Here is a 27,557-nt window from a genome sequence, read left to right as displayed (position 1 = left end):
TCATGAAGAGTTGGATATCACTGAAATGACAGAACCAGCACAACCATAGATGGTAGATGATTTCATGAGTGTAGGTATCTCCTCCACCAGAGCACTTCTCAACTTCTCTGCCCCTTTATCAATCTGGTAAAACTGGTATACTCCTTCAGAATAATGTACACAATAAAATACTCAAGATGACAAAAGAAATCAATTATATTTAAATACAATTAACAAAATGCTAAAATAAATTAACAGACCTCAGTTTAAGAAATCCAATTTTTATAAATGGACAGTGTGAGTTACTATAGTATTATGTTCCTACCCCCATAGTGTGGCCCCCATCATGGTGAGGGACTCCATTCTAAGCTAAGTGGCCCTGTGAAAAACAATATATAGGCCTTCTCTGGATACACCTTTAAAAATCTTTCCAGTCTGGTTGGAACTTTTGTAACTTATTTGTTCTCTGCTGGGATAACCTTGAGTCAGTTCCAAGCACGGTACTAAAGGCTGATTTTAGTGAGAGTTCCTCATGTTTGAAAGATTTAGTTTTTACATTTGGGCTCATTGTACTTTCCACCTTTAGACAAGGTAGTCATTTAATAAGCACACTATAAATACTTGATTCCATGTTTTCTTTAAATAATACATATGTTGAGACTTGATTCTATAATAATAACAAATGTGCTTGAATTTCACAAATCTTGCATTACTCCAAGGACCCAGTTTCAGCCTGTACTTTTTCATGTATTAACAGATTACATCACATAATAAATCTTTGTCTAAACTATCAACCTAGGGAATATAAAACTAACAAAAGAAATTAATCTCTCAACTATTCTTCAGTCACATAGTATAATTATAATTACCAAGCTTGGCTCTGAAGAAGAAATGAGAACACTTTCTGTTCCTTTGCAGAATTGGGAGTGAGAAAAATGATTATTTTTCATCTATATTAATAACCAATTATTAGTTTAGGATCAAAGTTTTTTCTTTCTTTTTCTCATTCAGGAACAAGTCTTTGTAGTCAGTCACTGAAGAAAAATGCTGATGATACTTGTGATCACCTAAATCTTTTTGGTACATGCTTCTTGATCTTGTGTGGTACCCCATTCAACAAGAACTTACAAAAAGAATCACTTTAGGAAAGTTCTTGCCCCTAGGAGATAAATCCCAATCTTGGAATCTTCTATTATAATTTAGGGTAATCTTGTTTATAAAGGAGAAAATCAGCCAGAGTAGTCTGGATAAAGATGTATTCTTTTGCCCAAATTGCTAGGCAGCTGAGTCTCATGATTGGGTCATATTCTCAATTGGAGGAGCTGAAGACTTTTGGTTTACCTCCTCATTAACATGTCTATCACCTCATTAATTGTTAATCATTATGAGTTGATTTCCACCCTCATGTACACACCCTTTTCCAGAGGCTTTCTAAAAATTGAATATTCTCCAGAAAATGTCTTTGGCTTACAAGAGAAAGCCACAGACTTCAATCTATTAATTATTTACTAGGCATAATTAATAAATTGATTACTAATTATCCAGAAACTATATATGTCAGACATTTCCATTCATTACAGATGAACTGTAGCTGTGGAATGTTGCATATAATGTCAGATTCAACGCGTTGATTAGTTGACATTTTATTTCCTCTTCCATTATTTGTTATGAGGAATAAGTCTTTGTGGAGGGGAGGGAAAAGAAGGGCTACCTGTGTAAATGAAAGTGCTCTAGCAATAAGAAATATCATTAAAAAGTTAAATATTTTCATAGTACAAAGCTACTTGATACATTTAGTACTGACATAAGCACATTCATGGTTCCCTAATAGTAAGTAAAATGGACTCCCAAAAGTCATAGCTAAGACTTTAATGGTTAAACACAGAGTCCTTTCCTCCTCAAATACACTGGTCATATTTGCTCTCTCATTTCTTTTTCACCCTACAGATAGAAATAGATGTTTATAGATAGATATAGGTGTGTGTGTGTGTGTGTGTGTGTGTGTGTGTGTGTATGTGTGTATTCTACCTGACTGAAGATCAGGATATTTCTTAGTTGTTGGGGGTTTTTCCATGTGTATGTATGACTTCTCTCATTTTTCTATGTATAATCCCATTTAGCCAATTGGCAAGAACCATTATCTAAAGGAGGGAAGCCTATGGTGCTGAAAAATATGTTATTTTGATAGAAATAGTCACTGCACATCTCCAAAATGCTTTCCAGCTTTCTGTGGCATTGCCTGGACTGGAAAAGAATGATTTTTAAGTTCCTTAGAATTACTCCTCAATGGTATTTTTTTTTTATACACTTGAAGTGAAATGACCTATTCCAGCAGGGAAAAATCTATTGCACAGGAAGATGGCAGTTTTAGTGAATGTTATTTACTGTAGAATATCACTGGCACCTAGACTCCTCTGCTGTGGTCAATGGGGAAGTTCCATCACTGGATACATAAATGAAGCAGATCAGATGAGACATTTCCCACTGAAAGGTATTAAGCCTGCTATAATGGGAAAAAAAGTACCCAGCCAGAATCCCGGAGATCTGGGTCTATTCTTGGCACAGTCAATAACTATCTGTGTGCATGTAGACAAGTCACTTTATTCTTCTTAGAGTCAGCTTTCTCATCCACTAAATAGAGGCATTGGACTGTGACACTCCATCTTCTGACTCTAAGCATTCTCATTGGCCATCCCCCACACTTGGAATACTCTTTCTTCATTTCCCCATCTTGTCTTCTTTGGTTTCCTTCAAGTATCAGCTGAAGTCCTACCTTCTGCAAAAAATCTTTATCAGTCCTCAATCTTCATGCTTTTCTCCCCCTGAGATTACCCTAAAATATCTTGTATATAATTTATTTGTACATAATTGTTTGTATGTTGTTTCCTCCTTTGAAATATGGGCTCCTTGAGAAAAGAGGCCACCCCCTTCTTTTTTTGTGATTTGTAACAGCACTATGCACATAATAGGTGTATATGTACGTAATAGGTGCTTAATAAATGGCAGTCCATCTAAGATCCTCTAAGATTCAATGACAGGAATTCAATTTGAGAACCTCAGTCCAAATACTCAATTTAATAAAACTAGAATTTCAAAACAAAGATTCAACTTGACCATTTCTCTCATTAGCTTTTGCAGTTGTTTTGTTTATTGACATTTCTAAGATAGATCAAGGTTTCTAAGAATGTCCTTCATGGACAGTTGCATAAATCCATGAAAAAAATGTGTAGGTGGGAGCAGAAAGGATAATGAATAAGTTGGTGGTTTCTCATTACTGAAGCCTAATTGATTATTTCAGACCTGACTCTATCTTGTATTATATGATATAATAAGTGATGATGATGAAAAGTAGTGTAGAAAAGTAGGCATGGTAGATTGAGAAATGGGTTAAAGGACAGCTCCTGACACTAACTGTTTATCTGACCTTGGCAAAGTTCCCTAAATTCTAAGTACCTCAGAATTATAAGTTATACAAGGATGTCCATCTGGGAACTTCCTATATTAGTTAACATTATATTTTAAAAAGTACAAGTACTTCACATGTTTTTTTTTTCTTCTGAGCCTTGCAACAAGCTCACAAGATAGATACTATAAGTATTTTTATACTCATTTTATAGATAAGATATAATTATAGAGTTATTGGTTGATCTCTATGCTCCTCAAAGATCCAATCATTTGCATACATTGAGCAATGTCAGCCATCTTCATGCTTAATTTAATGGTAAAAGTATATGGCCATATCTGAAAGATTAGCTACTCACCCATGATCATTCAACTAGGATGTACCAGAGATATGATTTGAACCCAGGTTTTCCTAAGTGAATAATTGATACTTGCCATAGATTTTTCAGTGGAGGATTTCTCTGTTAGAATCTTTCAACATCATCGTGAGATCCTAATCTTTACAGATTAGGAAAGAGGCTGAGAGGGAGTCACATAGCTCATAAGTATCTGAGAAAAGATTTGAACTCAAGTCTTCCTGATTCCTAGACCAATTTAAAAAAATATTGGGTGATTGCTCTTGTTTTCCCTCTTTGTGTCCAAATGTTAAAATCTATTACAAGAGTTTTCATCTATAGATTGCTCCCATGTTATCCCCTTCATTCAAGGTCAGTCAAGTCTATCAAAAATACCAGCTCCTCCATACTAGCATGGAAAGAACTAAAACTCTTTGGTTTTGGGGTGGTGTGAGTAGTTGCTACTGTGTGAGTAGTAGACACAAAAGTCCATCAGACCCAGACAAATGGTGGGGAGCTCTTTTTCTCCCTCTAACTCTATGAAGGGAAAATAATGAAGTTCTTCAAGTCATATTGTAATGCCGGAGAAAATGAGCAAGACAGAGATTAGAGAACAATTTAATAGTTTATTAAATGGAGAGATTTTCTGGGACCAAATGATCCATATTTGGTCCTAGGCTGAACGAGACTATGGTCTCAAAGAATCCAGCACTGAGTATAAGGACAGCAAGATTTTTTTATAGGATAACAAGAACAATAACATAATGAGGGAAGTACCTGGATGGGGATAACCTAATGAAGGGAGGCACCTAGCATGACACAATGGAGGGAGGTGCTGGAGAAGTTACTGATATTCTAATGATATCTAAAATGGATAGACCTTTATCCTGTCAAACATTAAGAAGGAATGATTATAGCCTAAAGATATAAAAACTTGATCTCATCAAACATTAAGAGGGAATAGTTATAACCTGAGGCAAAGTAACTAAATAGGACAATTGGGAAAATGGGTCAGGACATTAAAAGGGAACTGTGGCACAACAATACGAACACTCAATATTAACTTTTTTTTAATATAAGATTTACTTAACTTGGTGTGTAACAAAATTATACTATTCAAGTACCATATTTAAGTATGATATTTAAGTAAGTATGATATTAAGTACATAGTACTTAATTCAGAAAATAATACTGTGTGTTTCTATTGGACTAGATAGCATGTCTAAATTCTAAGTCTAAATTTTATAATGAAACCAAAGGAAGAATGAAACTATTAAGTCTTTAATAAGTTAACCATTCATTTCATCACCACAGCTTCTACATTTATATAATGCTTACTGTGAGCTACGTACAGTGTCAAGAATTTTATAACTATTATCATACCCTTACAACTATAACCCTTTTTTTTTTTTTACAGATAAAGAAACTAAGGTAGGCAGAGGTTAAGCGACTTGCTTGTGGTCACCCAGCTAGTAAATGTTTGAAACTAGATTTGAACTCAGATCTTCCTGACTCCAGGCTGGCACTCTATCTACTGCATATTCCAGTTGCTTTGATTCTTGTCAAAAATAAGTTTTGTAAATTAAGACAACTCTGATATACCACTACACACCTCTCAGATTGGCTAAGATGGCAAGAAAAGATAATGATGAATGTTGGAGGGAATGGGGGAAAACTGGAAGTTGTTAATTGATTCAACCATTTTGAAGAGCAATTTGGAACTATGCCCAAAAGGCTATCAAACTGTTCATACCCTTTGATCCAGCAGTGTTTTTATTGGGGTTGTATCCAAAGAGATCATAAAAAAAGAAAAGGGACATACATGTGCAAAAATGTTTGTGGCAGCCCTTTTTATAGTGGCAACTGGAAACTGAGTGGATGCCCATCAATTGGGAGAATGGCTAAATAAATTATGATATATGAATGCTTTGGAATACTACTATTCTGTAAGAAATAACCATCAGTATGATTTCAGAAAGGCCTGGGGAAGCTTACATGAACTGATGCTAAATGAAATGAGTAGAACCTCAAGAACGTTGTGCATAGCAATAAAAAAATTATATGATGATTAATTCTGATGGATATGTCTTTTCACTGAGGTGATTCAGGCTAATTCCAATGGACTTGTGATGGAGAGAACGATCTGCATCCAGAAAGTGGACATTTTTGTTGTTTGCTTGCTTTTTGTTTTATTTTTCAATTTTTCCCCTTTTTGATCATATTTTTCTTGTTCAGCATGGTAGTTGTAAAAATATATCTAGAAGAAGTGTACATGTTCAATATATACTGGATTACTTGTTATCTAAGGAAGGGGAAAAAATGGAACACATAGATTTGCAAAGGTGAAAGTTGGAAACTGTCGTTGCATATATTTTGAAAATAAAAAGGTATTGTTTAAAAACATAAAGCTTGTTTTGGGTTGGTTATAACCTTTCAAGATTAGCATTAATGCTGTAGAATTGACATTGTAATCTTGATAGGGAATGTTCCTGGTTTTGAACCAATATGTAGCCAATATGCAGGAAAAAAAAAAATCCATTTAGCAGGAAAGATAATTATGATATTGTGGAATATTAGAATATGTCTATGTGACCCTACCATATGGTTATTGACTGGATGAATGATTTCTATAAAATTGGTCAGTTTTTTTCATTTAAACAATTAATTTGACTTTAAAAAAGAAGGATAGTTTGCATGGGGGTTGTGAAGGATTTTAAATGCCAAACAGGGAAATTTGCATATAATCCTAGAAGTTGGGTTTATCAAGCCATGGGAGAGTGCTGTGATCAGAGCTGTCTTTTAGAAAATTGCTTGGGCTGCTGTGTGGGGAAAATAAATCTGGGATGGGAAAGACTTGAATTGAAGCAGGGGGACAAATTAAGAGTGTTACCATACTTCAGGCAAGAGATGAAGAATTGCACTAGGGTGATGGCTTTTTGAATGGGCAGAAGGGGATAGTTCTTGAGTAAGTAGAATCAATAAAATTTAATTGTATGGATGAGGGGAAAGATGCTGAGAAATCAAAGATGTCTCTAAGACTGACAATGTAAGTGACTCCAAGGATAGTGATGTCCACAACAAAAAGGAAGAAGTTAGTTTCAAGAGAGGTAGACATGAAGCAACAATGAGTTATGTTGTGGACAAGTTAAGTTTTAGATCATATCATTTCCCTATAAATTTCATGAGGACAAAAAGAGGTTTCAATTTTGTTTTTATATCTTTTGTGTTTAGCAAAATACACTACTAATAATAATATGATATAATTTTGTTTTGATTTTTGTTGTTTAACAAATGTAATATAATGTATAATGTATAATAATAAAACCACAATAACACACTATATTATGTATTATATTGATTATATATTATGTTATATATAATATATATTTATTATATAAATATACAATAAATATATATTATATATACAATAAATATAAATATATATTTAATATATAATATAATAATAAATATAATTAAATAAAATAGTAATAAATAGATGATGGAGGAATGAATTGTCCAATTTCATCTGGATAAAATTTCAATCACTTTCTGTTCAAAACATTTCCATAATATATACTGTTATAATGTTTAAACTCAACATAATTTTCATAAATCTATGAAAATTCATCCTTGCCCAAACACATAGCAATTTTGTTTGTCATTGAGGCTTTTTTTTTTAAGTTGTGTCCAACTTTTCATGACTTCATTTGGGGTTTTCTTGGCATAGACATGGAGTGTTTTGCCATTTCCTTTTCTAGCTCATTTTATGGATGAGGCAACTGACGAAAATTGAGTTGTTATTTTCCTAAGATTATACATATATGAGGTGTCAGAGGTCAGATTTGAATTTAGGAAAAGAACTCTTCCTGAGTCTAGGCCTGGCCATCCACTGTACCACTTAGCTACTCACACAGTTTGTATCTCAGTTTAAATTTATAAAATACTTACAGACATTTCCTCCAAAATGTGAAAGTTCTCTTTTATTTTGGTGACAAAATGATCAACTATGACCTTGAACAAGAGAGCAGAACTGACTACAACATACCCATGTTTCAACGTTTAAATTGTAAACTACAGGGGATAGCTAATAGCCATTCCATAATCCATATGTAGTTTTGCTTGAGCATTGGTTTATTAGTATTCATTTCTTAATCATTTCAATTCAAGTTGAGAGAACGTAAACAGCATTTTTAATTATGATGACAAAGGCAATAGACAAATGAATGGAGTTTGCATAACCCAGAGAAGCATCAGAAATGTTCTGCATATCTGTCATGATTGTCTGAATTCCTGATTTTCTAATTGGATGCCATGAAAAATTACATATTACTGGCAAGTTGGTCCCAAAGTAAGGCAAGAAGGGTTAGATTCATGGGATGAGGAGTTTGGGAGCTTCAAGTTGGCATGAACTATGTGCTGATTTCTGCCCTTCTCTGTAAACAGCTGAAATACTTCTCAACATAGCAGCTCTCACCAATATTTCCTGAGAAAGGAAAATGCTTATATGTGCATCAACACAATAATCTTCATGTCAAAACCAAAAATGAATATATTATTTTGCCTGCTGAATGCACTTTACATAACCAAATGGGAAGTTTGAAAGGCTGGATTTGTAATGTCCATCTCCTCTGTATTATCAACATAGTATTTATAAGAAAAAACAATCACATCATTTTTTTTCTATTTTTTTACTTACAGGATATAAATATTCATGAATAAAGAGAATCAACTAGATTTCCATTTCTATAGATACAACATTCTTTTTTCTTTCCATTATCGGTGCACTTGCTTTAATTTTTAAATTCAAACCTCTGGTTCTTCCCTCTTTGTTCTAGTATCTTTCTGACTTCTCTCACTTCATTATAATGACATTTTCATTGTTTTTAATTTTTCTTTATCAAACATAATCATCTCTCCTAAGTTTTTGGTAGATTTTCTTGAAGCTTTCATTTTAGATACTTTTCTTACTTGTCATTTTATAACTTTATACTTTAACTATGGTATAACACAGAGACTATAACTGTAAAAAAATAATCATTCCCTAGTCCATATAACTATCAGACAAAAATATACTGTAAGATTCAGTGGGATTATAATCTATATGAAAACTTTCTCCATAAATAATTCTAAGTTTATCTAGAATTGAAGAGTAAAGGATTCCGAAATAAAGTTTTGTTTTGTTTTTCAGCTTGTTCAGCTTTTCTGAGTTTTAGCCTTTTGCTCCTAGTTCTGTTATATACATTATGTTATCTGATTTGATTTCAAATATATTTTCCTCACCCACTTCCTTCCTCATTTCTGACATTCCCCTTTGCTCTTCTCAGATCACATACTCACTTTTAGATCTGCTTTTTGCTTCCAATTTGCTCATGTTCTCTTCACGTTTACTCCAGCTCTCTGCTCTTCTGAATGTTGTCAAAGGAAAAAATCAACTGGTCCTTCGATCAGGTGACTGTAACCAGAGAGAAGAGAGCAGGAGGAAGGAAGAAATAGTTGCCTCTGTGTTTATGCCATTTCCTATCAGTTACATTGTAATTCTCTAACTCTTAACATAACATCACATAAAGAATTCATTTATATGTATATAATTCCTACATATTTTTAAATTCTGAGTTATAATTTTTAATATTTTTTAATGAAATGAATTAAGAAAGCTTCTTTTGCTAATTAGATGTGTCTGGACACACGATAGACATAATGAAAGGCAATTACATTAGCCTGGAAAAATAGAATGGATAACAATAGCTGCCATTGCTTTAACAATTCAGCCTCAGCTTATTATGAAGTGCTGCAACTAACAGCTCTTGAATCAGTTATCATGCTCCTTTGTGACATGATGGCTTACACACAACAATAGAATTAGTTAAGTGAAGTTGACATTCTGCTCTGATGGCTAGCATTAAGGACGTCAATTTATTGACTGTATCTACTACTTTTTGTACAACCATCTGCCTATTCTTTGAGGCATTTCATTTGAAAAGGAAATTTATGCTCATTAAAATGGTAATTTTTAAAAAAATTTTTGGTCCCAGATCTGTGATTTCAACAATGGAAGGCACACCCCTTGTGACACTCTCTGCACTGATGCACATTGGCCACTCATCTGTAATTTATAACTGTGGAGAATAGACTAAACAAAAGAGAGGTGAAAAGGGATGTGCTGAGGAGTAAGAGAGCATTTGAACACAGATCTTTCTGACTACATAACTGATGCACTAAAGACCGTGCCTTCTCAAAATGCAATGTTTATTTGGGCGTTGGAAGAAGGGGGCTGAGTGGAACTGTGATTTCAATGAAATAGGGAACTACTGATGATGATAAACCATTTTTGGTCAGTGCAAATGAGTGCCTGCTTTGTAACTCTTTCTTTTAGGGAGTTCCCTGGGGCTACTGAGCAGATGGTGAAGTTAAATGACTTAGGAAGATAGGTGACACAGTCAGGAAGATCCAAGTTCAAATCCAACCTTAGAAAGGTATTAGTTGTGTGACTCTGGGCCAGTCACACAATTAACACAAATTAACCATATCTGTCTATGTATCCTCATCTGTAAAACTACTGCAATATCTTTGCCAAGAAAACTCCAGATGAACTCATGAAGAATCATATATTACTGAAATGAATGGACAAATGAATTGACCAATGGTACACCACTAGTTTTTATCACAGGCAGATTTTAAAATCATGTCTTCCTAAAGTCAGTTCTTTCTCCATAAGGACATATGATATCTCAATTTATGTTATTAATACTAATAAACTTTTATTACAAGTAAAAGTTCTGCTAATGATTATCTAAACCCATATGAACTTTATAATTTTGAAAATGAATTTAACTTACTCAAGCTGGAAAACTTCAAATTGCTATTGCATATAGCTGTCCATATTTTTTGTTCAAGAGTTTGATATTTGTAGCAACAACTTTCTGGATAATCTTACATTTCCCTTTCTCAAGTGATAGAAAAAATGATATCAAAGTATCTCCAGGAATATCTGGTTATCAATCACTGACTCAATCTTTTTCACTTGGTCTCAGATTGGGCTTTGACTGAGATTATTCTGAAGCCATCAGGCCCTGGTTGACAAACAACTGGGCCATGAAAAAGGAAATTCTACTCGACAACTGTTTCAATCTTTCTATTCTTTTGCAAAGGCAGACCCACATTTCTGAATTGCAATCCTTCCCTTTCTCTATCTTCTAGGAATGCTTAAATTTCTTCAAAGTTCCATTCATGTGCCATGAGGAAGCACTTATTCATCTTCCTGGTTGTTAGTATTTTCTCTCTTCTCATAAGATCGTATCATGGATCTGGAGTTAGAAGCCATCTCTCAGGGCATCTCATCCAATGGCCTCATTTTACAAATAAAAAAAACCTAAGTTGACTTCTGGGGGTGGAGCCAAGATGGTAGAGTAAAGTCAGGAAGCTACTTAGGCTCTCCCAGTTTCCCTCGAAAATCATATGAAACCAACCCTCTGAACAGAGTCTGATAGAATGAACCTACTCTCCAGCTCAAGATAGACTGGAAAAATTTCAAGAAAGATCAGTTCACTGGGGTGAAAAAGGTGTTCAGTCAAGATCAGACTCTGGGAAAGCCAATGAGAGGTCTTAACCAAAGCAAATCAGCAACTAAGACCCACAGTCCTAGCTCAGTAGAGCAGCAAATCAGTGGAACAGCTTTCAGTCCCATCTCAGAAGGCAAATTCTGGGAAATCAGGCTGTTTCCTGAAAAGAGCAGGCAAAGGTATCTCCTGCAAACACACAGAATCCCTGTACTCAAAGTCAAGACTCAGAGCTGCACAGGAAGCTTGAGACAGTACCCCTTTACTCCAGGAGCAGAGTTCAATCATAAAAGTAAAAAGAAGAAGAAGAAGAAGAAATACCAAAAGAAAAGTAAAGAAAATGATCAAGAAACAGAAAAGAATTTTGATCATAGAAAGCTGCTCTGGTGACAAGGCAGACCAAAACACTAACTCAGATGAGGACAATATGTCCTCAGAAGAAATTTAAAAGAGTGATATGAATTGGTATTAAGCCCAAAGAGACTTCTTGGAAATGCTCATAAAGGAATTTAAAAGACAAATAAGAGAGGTAAAAGAAAAAAATGAGCAAAGAAATGAGAGATACACAAGAGAAAGTCAACAGCTTAGAAAAGGGGAAAAAATGTCTGAAGAAAACAACTCCTTAAAAAGTAGAATTAACCAAATAGAAAAAGAGATAGAAAAGCTAACTGAAGAAAATCACACATTTAAAACTAGAACAGGGCTAAAGGAAGCTAATGACTTTGTGAGACAACAAGAATCAGTCAAACAAACAAAAAAGAATGAAAAAATGGAAGAAAATATGAAATTTCTCATTGGTAAAACAGCTGACCTGGAAAATAGATCCAGAAGAGACAATTTTAAAATTATTAGCCTACCTGAAGGCTATGACCAAAAAAGAACATAAATAGTATTCTCCAAGAGATTATTAAGGAAAACTCCCCCAATAGTCTAGAAACAGAAGGGAAGATACTCATAAAAGAATCCATCATTCACCTTTGGAAAGAGATCCCACAAGAAAAACCCCAAGGAACATTGTTCTAAAATTCCAGAACTATAATCTTGGGAAAAAATCCTGCAAGCTGCCAGACAAAAACAATTGAAATATCAAGGAGTAATAGTCAGAATAACCCAGAACCTGGCAGCTTCTATGATAAAGGAAAAGAGCTCTATTCTAAATGCTTCCTTTACAGGACATAATGCAATAAAAATTATATTCAAAAAAAGGGCAGAGAAAGATAAACTAAAAACCAATTGGAAATTAAATAATCAAATTCTTTTTTTTTTTTAATTTAGTAGCCTTTTATTTACACGTTATATGCGTGGGTAACTTTACAGCATTAACAATTGCCAAACCTCTTGTTCCAATTTTTCACCTCTTACCCCCCACCCCCTCCCCCAGATGGCAGGATGACCAGTAGATGTTAAATATTAAATAATCAAATTCTAAAAATGAGTGGGTCAAACAACAAACCACAGAAACAATCCATAATTTCATCTAAGAGAAGACCAATAATAAGACAATATGCCAAAACCTATGGGATGCAGCCAAAGTAGTTCTTAGAGGAAATTTTATATCTCTAGATAGCTACATGAATAAAATAGAGAAAGAAAAGATCAATGAATTGTGCATGCAGATAAAAAAGCTAGAAAAAGAACAAATTTTTAAAACCCCAATTAAATACTAAATTAGAAATTCTGAAACTCAAAGGAGGAATTAATAAAATAGAAACTAAGAAAATTATTGAATTAATAAATAAATCTAAGAGTTGATTTTATGGGGAAAAAAACATCAAAATAGAAAAACCTTTGGTAATTTTATTAGAAAAAGGAAAGAAAAGAACCAAATCACCAGAATCAAAAATGAAAAGGGTGAACTTACCACCAATGACAAAAAAAATTAAAACAATAATTAGGAACGATTTTGCTTAACTGTATAGCAACAAGTCTGACAATCTAACCAAAATGGGTGAATATTTACAAAATTATAAATGCCCAGGTTAACAGAAGAGGAAATAAATTACTTTTTAGAAAAAGAAATTGAACAAGCTGCTAACCCTAAGAATAAATTCCCCAGGCCAGATGGATTCATAAATGAATTCTACCAAACATTTAAACAACAGTTAATTCCAATAATATGTAAAGTATTTGGAAAAATGGGTAGGAATCCTGCCAAATTCCTTCTATGACACAAATGTGGTACTGATACCTAAACCAGGAAGACTCAAAACAGACCAATCTTCCTAATGAATATTGATGTAAAATTTTTAAATAAAATATTAGCAAAGAGATTACAGCAAGCTATCAGCAGGATAATACACTATGTCCAAGTGGGATTTATAGAAGGAATGCAGGGCTGGTTCAATGTCAGGAAAACTACCACTATAATTGACCATATCAATAAAAAAAAAAAAAAAGACAGAAATCATATGATCATCTCAATAGATTCAGAAAAAGCTTTTGACAAAACATAGCACACCCTTATTAAAAACACTAGAGAGCATAGGGTTAAAAGGAGCTTTCCTTAAAATAATAAACAGCAAGCATTATTTGTAATGGAGAGAAACTGGACTTATACCCATTAAGATCAGGAGTGAAAGAAGAATGCCATTATTACCAGTTATTCAACATTGTACTAGAAAGGTTGACTTTAGCAATAAGAAAATAAAAAGAAATTAAAGGAATTAGAATAGGCAAAGAGGAAATAAAAGTATCATTCTTTGCAGATGATATGATGGTATACTTACAGAATCCTAGAAAATCATCCAAAAACCTAACTGGAAGCAATTCACAGCTTTAGCAAAGATGCAAGATACAAAACAAGCCCACACAAATCATCAGTATTTATTTAGATAGGTAGATAGTGTATGTGTGTATGTATGTATATATATATATATATATATATATATATATATTTAAAAGCCCATCAGCAAGAGATAAAACAATAAATTTCATTTAAAATTATCATAGACTTGAAGGTCTACATGCCAAGACAAATCCACAACTATATGAACATAATTACAAAACAATTCTCACACAAATAAAGTCAGAACTAAACAATTGGAAAAACATTAATTGCTTATGGGTAAGCCTAGCTAATATAATAAAAATAACATTTCTGTCTAAATTGGATTATTTGTTCAGTGCCATACTAATCAAACAACCAAAAATTATTTTATATAACTAGAAAAAATAACAAAATTCATCTGGAAAAACAGAAAGTTCAAGATATCAAAGGAATTAATGAAAAAATACAGAGAATGGTGGCTTAGCAGTACCAAACCTAAAACTATATTATAAAGCAGCAGTCATCAAAATTATTTGCTACTAAAAATTAGAGTAGTTGATCAGTAGAATAGATTAAATGCACATGCCACAATAATCAATGCCTATAGTAATCTAGTATCTGATAAATCCCTAAATTCCACTTTCTAGAATAAGAACTCACTATTTGACAAAAAAAATTGCTGGGAAAACTGGAAAATAGTATGTCAGAAACTTGGCATAGACCTACATTTCACACCTATACCAAAATAAGATCAAAATGGATACGTGATTTGAGCATAAAGGATGATACCATAAACAAATTAGGAGAACAAGAGATAATTTATTTACCTATCAGATCTTTGGACAAGGGAGGAATTTATGATCAATGAAGAACTAGAGAACATTATGAAAGGCAAAATGGACAACTTTGATTACATTAATTTAAAAAGTTTTTGCATAAACAAAACCAACAGAAACAATATTAAAAGGGAAATACAAAGCTGGGAAAAAATCTTTACAGTCAGTATTTCTGATAAAGGTCTCATTTCTAATATATAGAAAGAGTTATATCAAATTTATAAAAATAAAACTCATTCTCCAATTGATAAATGCTCAAAGGATATGAACAGACAATTTTCAGATGAAAAAATTAAAGCCATCTGTAATTATATGAAAAAATGCTCTAAATCATTATTGATTTGAGAAATGCAAATTAAAATAACTCTGAAGTACCAACTCACACATCTCAAATTGGCTAAGATGACAGGAAAAGATAATGACAAATGGTGGAGGAGATGTGGGAAAACTGGAACACTAATGCGTTGTTGATGGAATTGGAAATGATTCAACCATTCTGGAGAGCAATCTGGAACTTTGCCCACAGGGCTTTAATACTGTACATACCCTTTGACTTAGCAGTGCCAGTACTGAGTCTGTATCCTAAGGAAATCATAAAAACCCAAATGAACAAAAATGTGTGTAGCAGCTTTTTTTGTGGTAGCAAAACATTGGAAAATGAATAGATGCCCAATCAATTGGGGTGACTGAACAAGTTGTGGTATATGAAGGTAATTGAATATCATTGTTCTGTAAAAAATGATGAACAAGCTGATTTTAGAAAGGTCTGAGAAGAATTACACAAACTGATGCTGAGTGAAAACAGCAGAACTAAAAATATATTGTACACAATAACAATAAGAATGTGCAATGATCAACTGTGAAAGAATTTAGGCCTAGGAAGATTATGGACTTTTTTCCAAGGTCACAGAGTCAGCAAGCATCGGAAGTCAGATTTGAATCCCGATCTCCTGAAACCAGAGTCAGTCTTGTTTCCAGTATTCTATGGTGGATTTCATGTTTCCATGATATATCTCCTCAGTAGAATTTAATCTCCTTGAGGGCAGGGATTGTGTGTTTATTTTAATTATCCTTTCTTATTACCAGCACCTAGCACAATTCCCTACAAGTGGAATTTACTTAAATGCTTGTCAGATTGTATTTACAAGTGGTCAAGAAGCATTTTTAGACCTAGATATATTTATAGTTTGGGGTCTTAAAGTCAGCAATATCTATCCTTTTTATCTATCTACATTTATATTTACATTTATATGTATATATACATATACACTTGCATATATATGTACGTCACGTATCTCTTGAACAGTAGACACCTATGATCTAATTGTACTAGAATGTAATGTCTGGGCTAGCTTTCTGGAGGATTTCTGGATGGGCCTTGGTCTTAGCAGGAGAGTCACCACCAGGATGGTCAGGGATAGAGTCTGGAGTCTGTGAGCCTGAGATGGAGCTGGAGCAGACACCCACTCACACTCTCCCCACACGCCCTCTCTCCAGTCCTCTCAGCCCTTAAATACTCTAGTACAATTACATTATTAGAGCACACTGAGCATGTGCCAACTGTAGAACCATTACATCACCATACTAAGTACTAAGTCTATATGAACTAGAAAACCATTATCTCATCAATCACACTGAGTAAACATCCTGTTGTAAGTATCTTTGTTTGAAGTATACTTTTCCAGAGTTCCTGTCCTCTACACTAGAACTCATGCCATTTTCATTAGTTCTTATCTCCAATCTATAGAATAATTCAGCCACTCATTTGTGGAGCCCTGACAAGCTATTTTCTGTTCTATCTCCAGTGTGCTTTTTAGCCTTCAATGAGGATGAACGTCGTGTCAAGGTCAGCTACCACACTGAAAGCAAATTATTTAACTTGAAAAGGCTAAAAACCCAGACTAAGGTGGAGCAGAGTTGGTTCATGCTTTTTTTTTTTTTTTTTTTTTTTTTTTTGTTTGTTTGTTTGTTTGTTTGTTTGCAGATGATTCTGCATTTAGTGTAGCTTCTGAGGCTGAGATGTACCAGAATATGAATCAATTCTCTGCTGATTATGCTAATTTCAGCCTGACAATTAGTACTAAGAAAACAGAGGTTCTCCACCAGTCATCACTGAACTGTCCATTTGTGGAACTATCAGTTACAAGCAAATGAAGAAATGTTGAATGCTGTGGATAACTTTATTTACCTTAGCAGTATACTTTCAGGGACATATACATAGACGTTAAGGTTGACACATGCATTTCCAAAGTTAGCTCAGTGTTTGAGAGTCTCCAAAGAAAAGTGTTAGAAAGAGACAAGTATTAGACTGCCTACCTAACTGAAGATTTACAGAGTACTGTGTTGACCTCATTGCTGTGTGCCTGTGAAATCTTGATTGTATCCTAGTCCTATTCCAGGAAGCTGAATCACTTTCATTTGAATTGTCTTAGGAAGATGAGGAAGATCACCTGGCAAGAAAAGGTACTAAAAAGGTACCTCTCTTGAACTGAACTTCCAAGCATTCAAAATCTGTTGGAGAGAGTCCAACTCTGATGGACTGGTCAAGTTGATCAAATGCCAAATATATTGGCCTAAAAGACTTTTTTATGAAAACTCACATAAGGAAAGCACTCATACAAATATTAGAAGAAGTAATATAAAGACCCTCTCAAAGTCTCTCTGAAGAATTTTGATTGATTGTAAGACTTAAAAGACATTGACACAGGACTGCTTAGCATAAATGCCAATATCAAAAAAGGCCCTATGTTCTGTGAGCAAAGTAGGATTAAAGTACTTCAAAAGAAACATGAGATGTACAAATTTAGAGATATCTCCCTTCCAATTGTTCATATGTTCTCCCTATGCCCAACCTGTGGGACAGCCTTCTGAGCTCATATTTATCTCACCATATCTTGATTCCAACAGTGATATTATTTTTGTTCGTTTTGAACAGGAAGGATAACAATTAACCAAGCCCCACCACCTATGACATAACTTTTTAAAAAATCATCTGTCTTGAAAGGAATATATACATTTATAACCTTGAGTTTCCAAAGAGTGGTTTATAGTCCAGAACATTATGAACTGAACTGTAGAATATCCTAAGAATTTTCAAGGGGAGAGGTAATTTTGCATCTTTTAATAGTACAAGTGCCCAAAGAGAATTTGGAGGGTATAGCTTGCATACTGCAAGATAAATTGGTCAGTTTAAAGATGATCAAAAATGATTAAATAGAGATACATAAAGTGCTAAAAAGAGTTCCAACTAGGGCTAGGTGATGTAGATTTCGTCTCTGGTGAATTTAGAATGTACTAACAGTTCTTGTAGTTCAATAGTAGGAAGAAAAATGAGAGCTTAGGATCTACTGGAACAAAAAAGAATGAGCACAGGCTTAGATGAGTTCCTCCCTTATTCTCCGCTCATTACTGTCCTTTTTTTTCAATTGATTTCATGACATTTCACTCAGGCATATTTTGTTGATAACTATCTCAGGAGTGAAGATGACTGGTTTTAACTCTGAAAAACCTGAAATATAACTGAACAGCTACATGGAGCAGTGGACAGAGTGCTTGACCTAGACTCAGGATGACCAGAGTTCAGATATAGTCTCAGACATTAACTAGCTATGATCCTGGGCAAGTCATTTAATGCCTCATTTTCCTACTTTGTAAAATATGGGTGATAATAACAGTATCTGGCTCCCAAAATTATTATGAAGAGAAAATGAGATTGAAATTGAAAAGTGTTTTGCAAACCTCAAAGCATTATATAAATGCTAGCTATTATTAGTTAGTTTTACTATAATAATATTGTTGCAAGAACGTTGTATGGTTCTTCACAGAGTACCTCATTTGATCTTTATAACAACTCTATGGGATGTGTGTTATTGTGATAGCCATTTGTAGATGAGGAAATTGATGCTCCACAGCTTCTAAGGCAGTTTTTGAATCCTGACTCTGAGTCCAGCATTCTTTCGATTACACCACACTGTCTCTATGTAAGTGCTAAACTGTGATTAAGATGTTTTTGGAAAATTCCCTTCTCTCTCAGAAGGATTTAATGGAAAAGGTTGAAGTCCAGATTGATTAGTAGATGGAACATCTACTAGAACCTAATGATTAGAATTGAATAAATGAGGACGAAATAAAAAGTCTGCAACTAACAGATCTTGAGAATCAAGGTCCTGAAAATCTTGATGAGCATCAGGTCAGATATAGCAGTCCTTGGACCCAGTGAGCTACATCTGCCTTGTAAGTCTGAGGTTGAAGTTCCAGGTGACCATAGCTTGTTGTATTCATACTGGCATGAAGTAATCATTCAACCCCTTAGCAATCTGTCCTGAGGCAAATCCATTGAAGAACCATGTCCCAGAGCAAAAAGCATAAAATAAGAAAAATACAAATTGTGTGCATCTAGGCCCTTGACTTTTTCTCTTTCCCTCTTTCTTCTCCAATTGCCTATTGGACATCCCAAATTGCACTAGTCATAGCCATTTTAAACTTAACATATCCCAAAATGAACTCATTATCTTTCTTCCTAAATTCCTTTGTACTGGCAAGGATACCACCATTATCCCAGTTACTTATCATACTTGACCTCTCACTTTCTCCCATTTTCAATATCAAATCTGTTTCTCAGACTTGTCAATATTATATTCATAACATTTCTCATATATGGCTTATTCTCTTCTCTGATCATTTATCTCCTCATACCTTGACTGTTGCAATAGAATACCGATTGGTCTTATAAGCACAAATCTCTGCCCACTCCAATCCATTCTCAGCTCAGCTACCAAAGTGGTTCTTTTAAAGCTCAGGTCTGAACATGTCACTCCCACTCAGTAAAATCTTGTGGTTTCCTATCAACTACAGAATACAATATAAAATATTCTGCTTAGCATTAAACCATATTTATACCTAGCTTCCTCTACCCCATCTTTCTGGTTTTTTTATACTTTATACCACCACTCATGTACTCTGCAATACAGTGACTACACACTGTTTTCCTTGTGTTCCTTGAACTCAATATACTCCATCTTCTAATTGAACATTTGTTATTTTCTGTATCTTGAATGCTCTCTTTTCTCCTATCTCCTAGCTTCTTTCAATTCCTAGCTAAAATCCCACCATGTATAACCTTTCTTGAGTCCCCCTTAATTCTAGTCTTTCTATTGATTTTATTCATCCCCCTTAATAGAAGTATTTGCCTCCTGTTATGTTATTTGTACATAGTTCCATGTTACTATGTTACTATTTCATTGCTATTAACTTTTAACAGTAATTTTTAAAATTAATTTAAATTGATAGTAATTAAGTTACTATTGTTATATTACTACATTAGACTATGAGCTTCTTGAGAACAAGCCCATCTTCTAATTTCCTTTCTATCCTCAACCATACCTTGTACTTACCAGATGTCCAATACATGTTTATTAACTGATCCTTTATTTTTCTCTTCTTCTCATATGTGATGCACAATACTGAAAGAATAACTTTATTGTGATAATATACCCATGAAAATTTTCCTTCTATAGTTCATTAATTTTTATTAATGTTAAGTTGTAAAAAACTAATGGGTTTTAAAACTAATAGGATTCTAGATATTCTAGGTCTTAAAAATTATTCATATTCACCACTACTACATGTATTTGATAAAGAGATATACAGTAGACATAATCAGAAATATTAGTGAATCGACAGTTTTAATCATAGGAAATTATTAACATTCTAAGCGTGCATTTGTAATGGATTGTCTTATAATTATTGTATTGACCAAGCATGCTTGAATAATTTGTGGGAAGGAAGAAATGAAACATTTGCGTTCAGTCTGCATTCTTGTGCAAAGCTAGTCCATTTTTGGTTGAATCTCATCTATACAAGATCAAATGTGAAATCTTCTCCTGATCACTTAAAGAAGTTCATGACCAACTCACTTCCATCTTTGCAGTCTTCTTACATCTTCTACAACTGTTCTATATTTTCTCTTGGATCCTTTGCTATTGGCCTCTTTTTTATTCCTCAGTGTTATTTCCCATGTCTGGAATGTCCTCTCTCTACCAACTGGTTTCCCTGGCTTCCTTTAAATCTCATCTAGAATCTCACCTTTTGGGAAGCGTATCCAATCCTCTTTAATTCTAGATATTGATTATATCCCATCAATCCTGTATATAGTGTGTTGGTACAGAGCTGTTTATATTTTATCTCCTGGAGATCATGAACTCTTCAAGGGCAAGGACTGTCTTTTGCTTTTCTCTATTTCCCCAGTGTTTAGCCCAACACAAGGCACACGGTAAATGTTTAATAAATCTTATTGATTGAAAGATTGTGGGTTATCATCCATAGATTCTTATCACACACAAAAGCCTGAAGAACTAGTGTGGTTATATCACAGGCATCTTGACTTTATTTTGGTTTTTGGTATTGATAAATTACAATTAAGAGAATTACTCAACATGTCTCCTTCCCTTTAATTTATATTTGAATGACAGGATTATAGAAATGAACATTTGAACAAGAACCAAAGCCCTAACTTAAACAAATGAAGCTCTCTGTGTAATTTCAAGTAACATCTCATTTTTAGGTCACTTCTCAGGTACCTTTAGAAACCAAACATAAGCACTAAGTCAGTCCTATTTAAATGATATCCTCAACAGCCACCTAGTACCTTTATTGTTTCTAGGAACCCCTTCAGAAATGCTATGGACCCTTCCAGATCATATATAATTTTTTCCCTGGTATTAGTGTTATTTCTACATAAGCAGCAGCATATTCTCACTGAGCATATTCTGTCTCCTCCAAGGTACACATTTACACACTTTGGAACAGCAGGCTGTTGACTATTAAAATTACAAGTTATCAGAGCATGCAGAACCTCATTTCAAGTATTGATCTGCATGAGTCTGCTGTCTAGACTGCTGTTTGCATTGAGCCATCCCTTACTTAAGAATTACAAGGTGTTATTTACCAAATGTGACAGGTAGGTTCATATGTGCCTTCATCATATGTATTTTAAGAGAGAAAGAGAAGGTTTTTAGAGTTATATGGTTCTCACTGTAGTTAGGGCAGCTTGATCCAAAGATGAACTGTGAGAAATGGGGCTAGGCTTAGAAATTGTCAGGGCTATTTAATTAATGCTTAATAAATATTTGACATTGTGCTAAGCCAGAGGTCTCCACTGGTAGATATAAAAACAAAGGCATGTCTGTCCTCAAAGTGCTTATATTCTATTAAGGTGAAGGATAGTACATAGGAATATATACACAGATATGTATAATACAAAGTAGACTGTGATCCAAGCATAAGTAATGCCATTGATCATCATGTAGTATTTTTTTTATTATAGATTTTTATTTACAAGTTGTATGCATGGGTAATTTTACACATTGACAATTGCCAAACCTTTTGTTCCAATTTTCCCCTCCTTCCCCCCTTCCTCTCCCCCAGATGGCAGGTTGACCAATACATGTTAAATATGTTAAAGGATAAATTAAATACAATATAAATATACACATCATGTAGTATTGTTGAAGTGTATAATGATCTCCTGCTTCTGCTCATTTCACTTAACATCAGTTCATGTAAGTCTCTCCAAGCCTCTCTGTATTCATCCTGCTGCTCATTTCTTACAGAAAAATAATATTCCATAACATTCATATACCACAATTTACTCAGCCATTCTCCAATTGATGGGCATCCATTCAGTTTCCAGTTTCTAGTCACTACAATGAGGGCTGCCACAAACATTCTTATACATACAGGTCCCTTTCCCTTCTTTAAGATCTCTTTGGGATATAAGCCCAGTAGTAACACTGCTGGATCAAAGGGTATGCAGAGTTTGATAACTTTTTGAGTATAGTTCCAAATTGTTCTCCAAAATGGTTGGATTCTTTCATAGCTCCATCAACAATGGATCAGTGTCCCAGTTTTCCCACATCCCCTCCAACATTTGTCCTTATCTTCTCCTGTTATCTTAACTAATCTGACAGGTATGTAGTGGTATCTCAGAGTTGGAAGACACAGACTTTTAAGGGTACATGCAGAACTTTTTTGAAGACTCTGTTGTCTTCCCTTCCTTGAAAGGGACAGGTCCTACCTAATAGCTCCTACCTTTGTTCCCACTTTTCAAATTACTTTTGTGTGTGTGTGTGTGTGTGTGTGTGTGTGTGCCTATCTTTCTCCATATATTTATCATTTCTAATGATTATATATTCCTGGCACAAAGTAAGTATTTAATATTTATGATTATGGTTATGGTACAACAAGGTGCTCCCCCAACCAATGCAGTCAATCAACAAGGATTTATAAGATGCTTTACTTTATGCCAGATACTGTATTGATGCCAGGGATACAAATACAAAAAATGAAGGGATTCCTATTCATAATGAACATATTCTAATGAGAAATAAAATACATATAAAATAAATGTAAATATAAAGTTAATAAATAAATAAATATATATTATCATAAGATACAATGGGAGGAAGGATATTAGAAGTTGATGTGCATACAAATAAAGACATTTAAACAATAGAAAAACATTAATTGCTCATAGATAGGCCTAATCAATGTAATAAAAAGGACAACTTGATCTAAGTTACTTATTCAGTGCCAGACATATCAACCAAAAAACTCTTTCATAAAGCTAGAGAAAATGGTAATGAAATACATCTGGAAGAACAAAAGGTCAAGAATATCAAGGGAACCCTTGAAAAGAAATGTTAGGGAAGGCACCCTAATAGTTCCAGTTTTCAAACAATATTACAAAGTAGTAATCATCAATACAATCTGATATTAACTAAGAAATGGAGTGATGCATCAGCAGAATAGATTTGATGCATAATAGACAGTAAATAATCAAAATAATCTAGTGTTTGACAAACCCAAAGATCCAAGTTTTTGGAACAAGTACTCATGATCTGACAAAAACTGCTGTGAAAACTTAGAAGCATTTTGACAGAAATTAGGCATAGACCAATACCTCATAAGGTATACTTAATAAAGTCAAAATGGATACATGATTTAGACATAAAGGTTGATATCATAAATAAATCAGAGGAGCATGGGAAAATGTACCTATCAGACCTATGGATAAGGGAAGAATTTTTGACCAGACAGGAAATAAAGGAGATTATGGGAAATAAAACAGATCATTTTGATTACATCCAATTAAAACTATTTTGTACAAACAAAACCAGTGCATCCAAAATTAGAAGAAAAAGAGGAAAGAGGAGGAAAAATGTTATAACAAGTTTTTCTGATTAAAGCCTCATTTCTCAAACATATAGGGAATTGAACCAAATTTACAAAATAGTCATTTTCCAGGTTATAAATAGACAAATGATATGACAGGTGATTTTCAGAAGAAAAAAAATTAAACCTAACAATAGTCATATGAAAAAATGCTCTAGATCACTACTGACAAGAGAAATGCAAATTAAAACAACTCTGAGATACCACCTCCTATCTATTAGCTTGGCTAATGTGACAGGAAAAAAAAGGACAAATGCTATAGAGAAGGTGGAAATCATTCTGGAGTACAATTTGGAACTATGCCCAAAGGCTCTAAAACTGTACATATCCTTTCACTCAGATATACCACCACTAGGTCTGTATCCCAAAGAGTTCAAATAAAAGGCTATTTGTACAAAAATATTAAGAGCAGCTCTTATTTTGTTGCAGCAAAGAATTGGATATTGAGAAGATGTCCATCAACTAGGGAATGAATGGCTAAACAAGTTGCAGAATATTGTTGTGATGGAATACTACTATACAATAAGAAATGACAAACAAGATGGTTTCAGAAAAAAAAAAAACATAAGGAAGACTTATATGAACTCATGCAAAGTGAAATGAGCAGAACTAGTACATAGTATATAGTAACAGCAATATTGTAAAGATGATCAATTGTGAAAGTTTTACTACTCTGAATTTAAAAAATGAGTGGTCCAAAAGATCTATGATGAACAAAGTTATCCTCCAGAGAAATGATGAATTCTGAATGCAGATTGAAGCATACTTTTTAAAAACTTCCTTTATTTTTATTATTGTTTTGTTTTTTGTGTTTTTTTTTTAATAACATGGCTAGTGAGAATATGTGTAATTATTTTTTAAAAAGAAGTTGGGGGGTGTGTTTTGGGAAAAATTAGGAAGTCAATTCTGAATCCTCAGGGAGGACTGAACTTGGAAGAATTTATAGTGTTTAGAATTGGAAAAAATGCTAAAGCTCATTTAGTCTAACTCCTTCATTTTGCAAATGAGGAAATGAAATCCCAGAAGGGTGAAGAGTCTGGTTTAAAGTCAGGCAGGTAGAAAATAGCATATATAGGTTTCCATTGGGAACCTCTTCTCTCAGTTGTTCAATCAGTTTCAGATCCACCTACTTATAATATTCAATCAACCCCTTCTACCTTGTCTGCGAGAACCCCATTGTCAAGCAACGTTCCCCCCTTTAATTCTAGTTCTTTTCTTCAGTTGATTATACCTAATTTATCCTGTCAATAGTTTTTTTGTATATAGTTGTTTGCATGTTATGTCTCCAAGGAGATTATGATTTCCTTGAGAGTAGGGACTGTCTGTTGCCTTCTTTTGTATCCCCAGTACTTAGAACAGGGCCTAACACAAAGCAGATCTTTAAATATTTATAGTGACTAACAACAATAACCACTACTACCACTACCACCACCACAAAAATCCAAGTATAATGTGTCAAAAGCATTTCTATTGCCTACCAATTTGGTAACCCTAGGACAAAAAGAAATGAGGTTTGTCTGAAGTGACTTCTTCTTAATGAACCCATTAAGAACTCGTGGCTTGTAGTGCGCTCTATTTTTCTTCCTAAGTGTTCACAAACCATCTGTTTAATAATTTATTTTAGAATTTTTCCAGGAATCAGCATCAAGCTCACTGACCTGTAGTCTAGAGAATCTTTTTTCTCCCCATTTTAAAAAAATCAACACATTTGTCTAAGTTCAGTCCTTTCCTGTGGCAATTCTCCCACTCTTGATGATTGTTCAAAGCTCAATTTACAGTTCAGATACCACATGCCCAAACTTCAAAGGCCTTGGATATCATGTAACCCCATTTCTTGTCTCGTATAGGTAAGGAAACTGAAAACTGGAGAGATTACATGCCTTGCCCAAGATCATATGTCTAGTTAGTGGAAGAGTCAAGAATGAAACTTCGATCTTCTCCATCCTGGACTCTTTCCACTACATCTTCATGTCTTTACTAATAATTCCTCATCTTTGCAGGATATCTTCTGCATTCTCCTATCTTATTTTAATCTACTACAATAGTCTACTCATCCTGCAAGGCCCAAAATAAGTGGCATATGTTGTTGTTCACTTGCTTCAGTCACATCCAACTCTTCATGGCTCCATTTAGGGTTTTCTTGACAAGATATTGTCATGGTTTTCCATTTCCTTCTCTGTCTCAATTTACAATTAAGGAAAATTGAAGTAAACAGGATTAAGTGATTTAACCAGAGTCACAAAGCTAGTAAGTGTCTGAGGCCAAATTTGAATTAAAAAAGACAAGTCTTCTTGATTCCCCACCTAGTGCTTTATCTAGTGTACTATCTAACAATCTTTTAAGTGACTTGTCTTCCTTGAAACCTTCCATGAGAAGGATCATGGTATAATGAAAAGATTATTAGGCTTTGAGAGAAGAAAAAAATTCCCATGTTTATATCCTTTGCCTACCCCTCTATTTATTGCTATGTGGCCATGGGCAAACCTCTTAAACATTTTGAGTCTTAGATTTTTCATTTGTAAAATGGGAACAGTAATATCTGTTAAATCTACTATACAAGGCTATTGTGAAGATCAAATGAGATCGCAAATATATGTATGTGTGTGAGTATATATATAAAATGTATAAGCTTTAAAATCTATACAGAGTCATATCTCCAACTTTTAAACTGTAACAATCTTAAGTAGTTTTGTTTTGGTTTGTTTTGGTTTTTTTGCTTTACATAAGAACTATCTGTATCTTATCCTGATTTTAATATTCTGAGCTCCTGGTGGCCAAAGTAGACATTTTAGATATCTTTTGTCTCCAACATTGCCGAGCAGTGCCTTGCCCATACTAGATCCTTTAAATAAATAAATAAAACAAAAACATTTACTGAATGAATATACATCATAGCAAGGGGTAAATGGACTATGCTATTTAGAGTCCCTGCAAGTTGAAGTTGAAACAATTCTCAAATCTTACTGATAAATAGTATCATCATATCAGCAAGCATTTATTTAACTTATCTATTATGTGCTTAGTACTATGCTATGCAAGGCAGTGTCAAAGACAAAAACAAAACAGATCCTATCCCTAAGGAATTTATAATCAAACAGGGGGAAAGATAATCTATCTTTTTTGATGCAGGTGTAATCTCAATCTCTTCCAATCCAATATAGGGCTTTTCTTCTTGTTGGTTACACTATCTCTCATCTGAAGCCGAAGGTTAAAAAGAAGTGGTCTCTTTTTCACATGCATCACCTTTTAGAGCCAATTATTTCACAGTATATTTTGAAGATAGTACAAATTAAGACCTATAACACTGGACAAGCAAAGGCATTATAAAGATGCACAAAATCACCATTTTTATTTACATGCTGTTCACAATAAGATATATTTTAACTCAATTCTAACTTTAAATCATTCCTGAACTTTCTATTCTCTAGATTGCATAGCATATTGGAATCGG

The sequence above is a fragment of the Sarcophilus harrisii genome, chromosome 5 (genome assembly GCF_902635505.1).
Source record: "Sarcophilus harrisii chromosome 5, mSarHar1.11, whole genome shotgun sequence".
In the NCBI taxonomy this organism is placed as follows: Eukaryota; Metazoa; Chordata; class Mammalia; order Dasyuromorphia; family Dasyuridae; genus Sarcophilus; species Sarcophilus harrisii.
Note: the sequence above shows the minus strand (reverse complement) of the source record.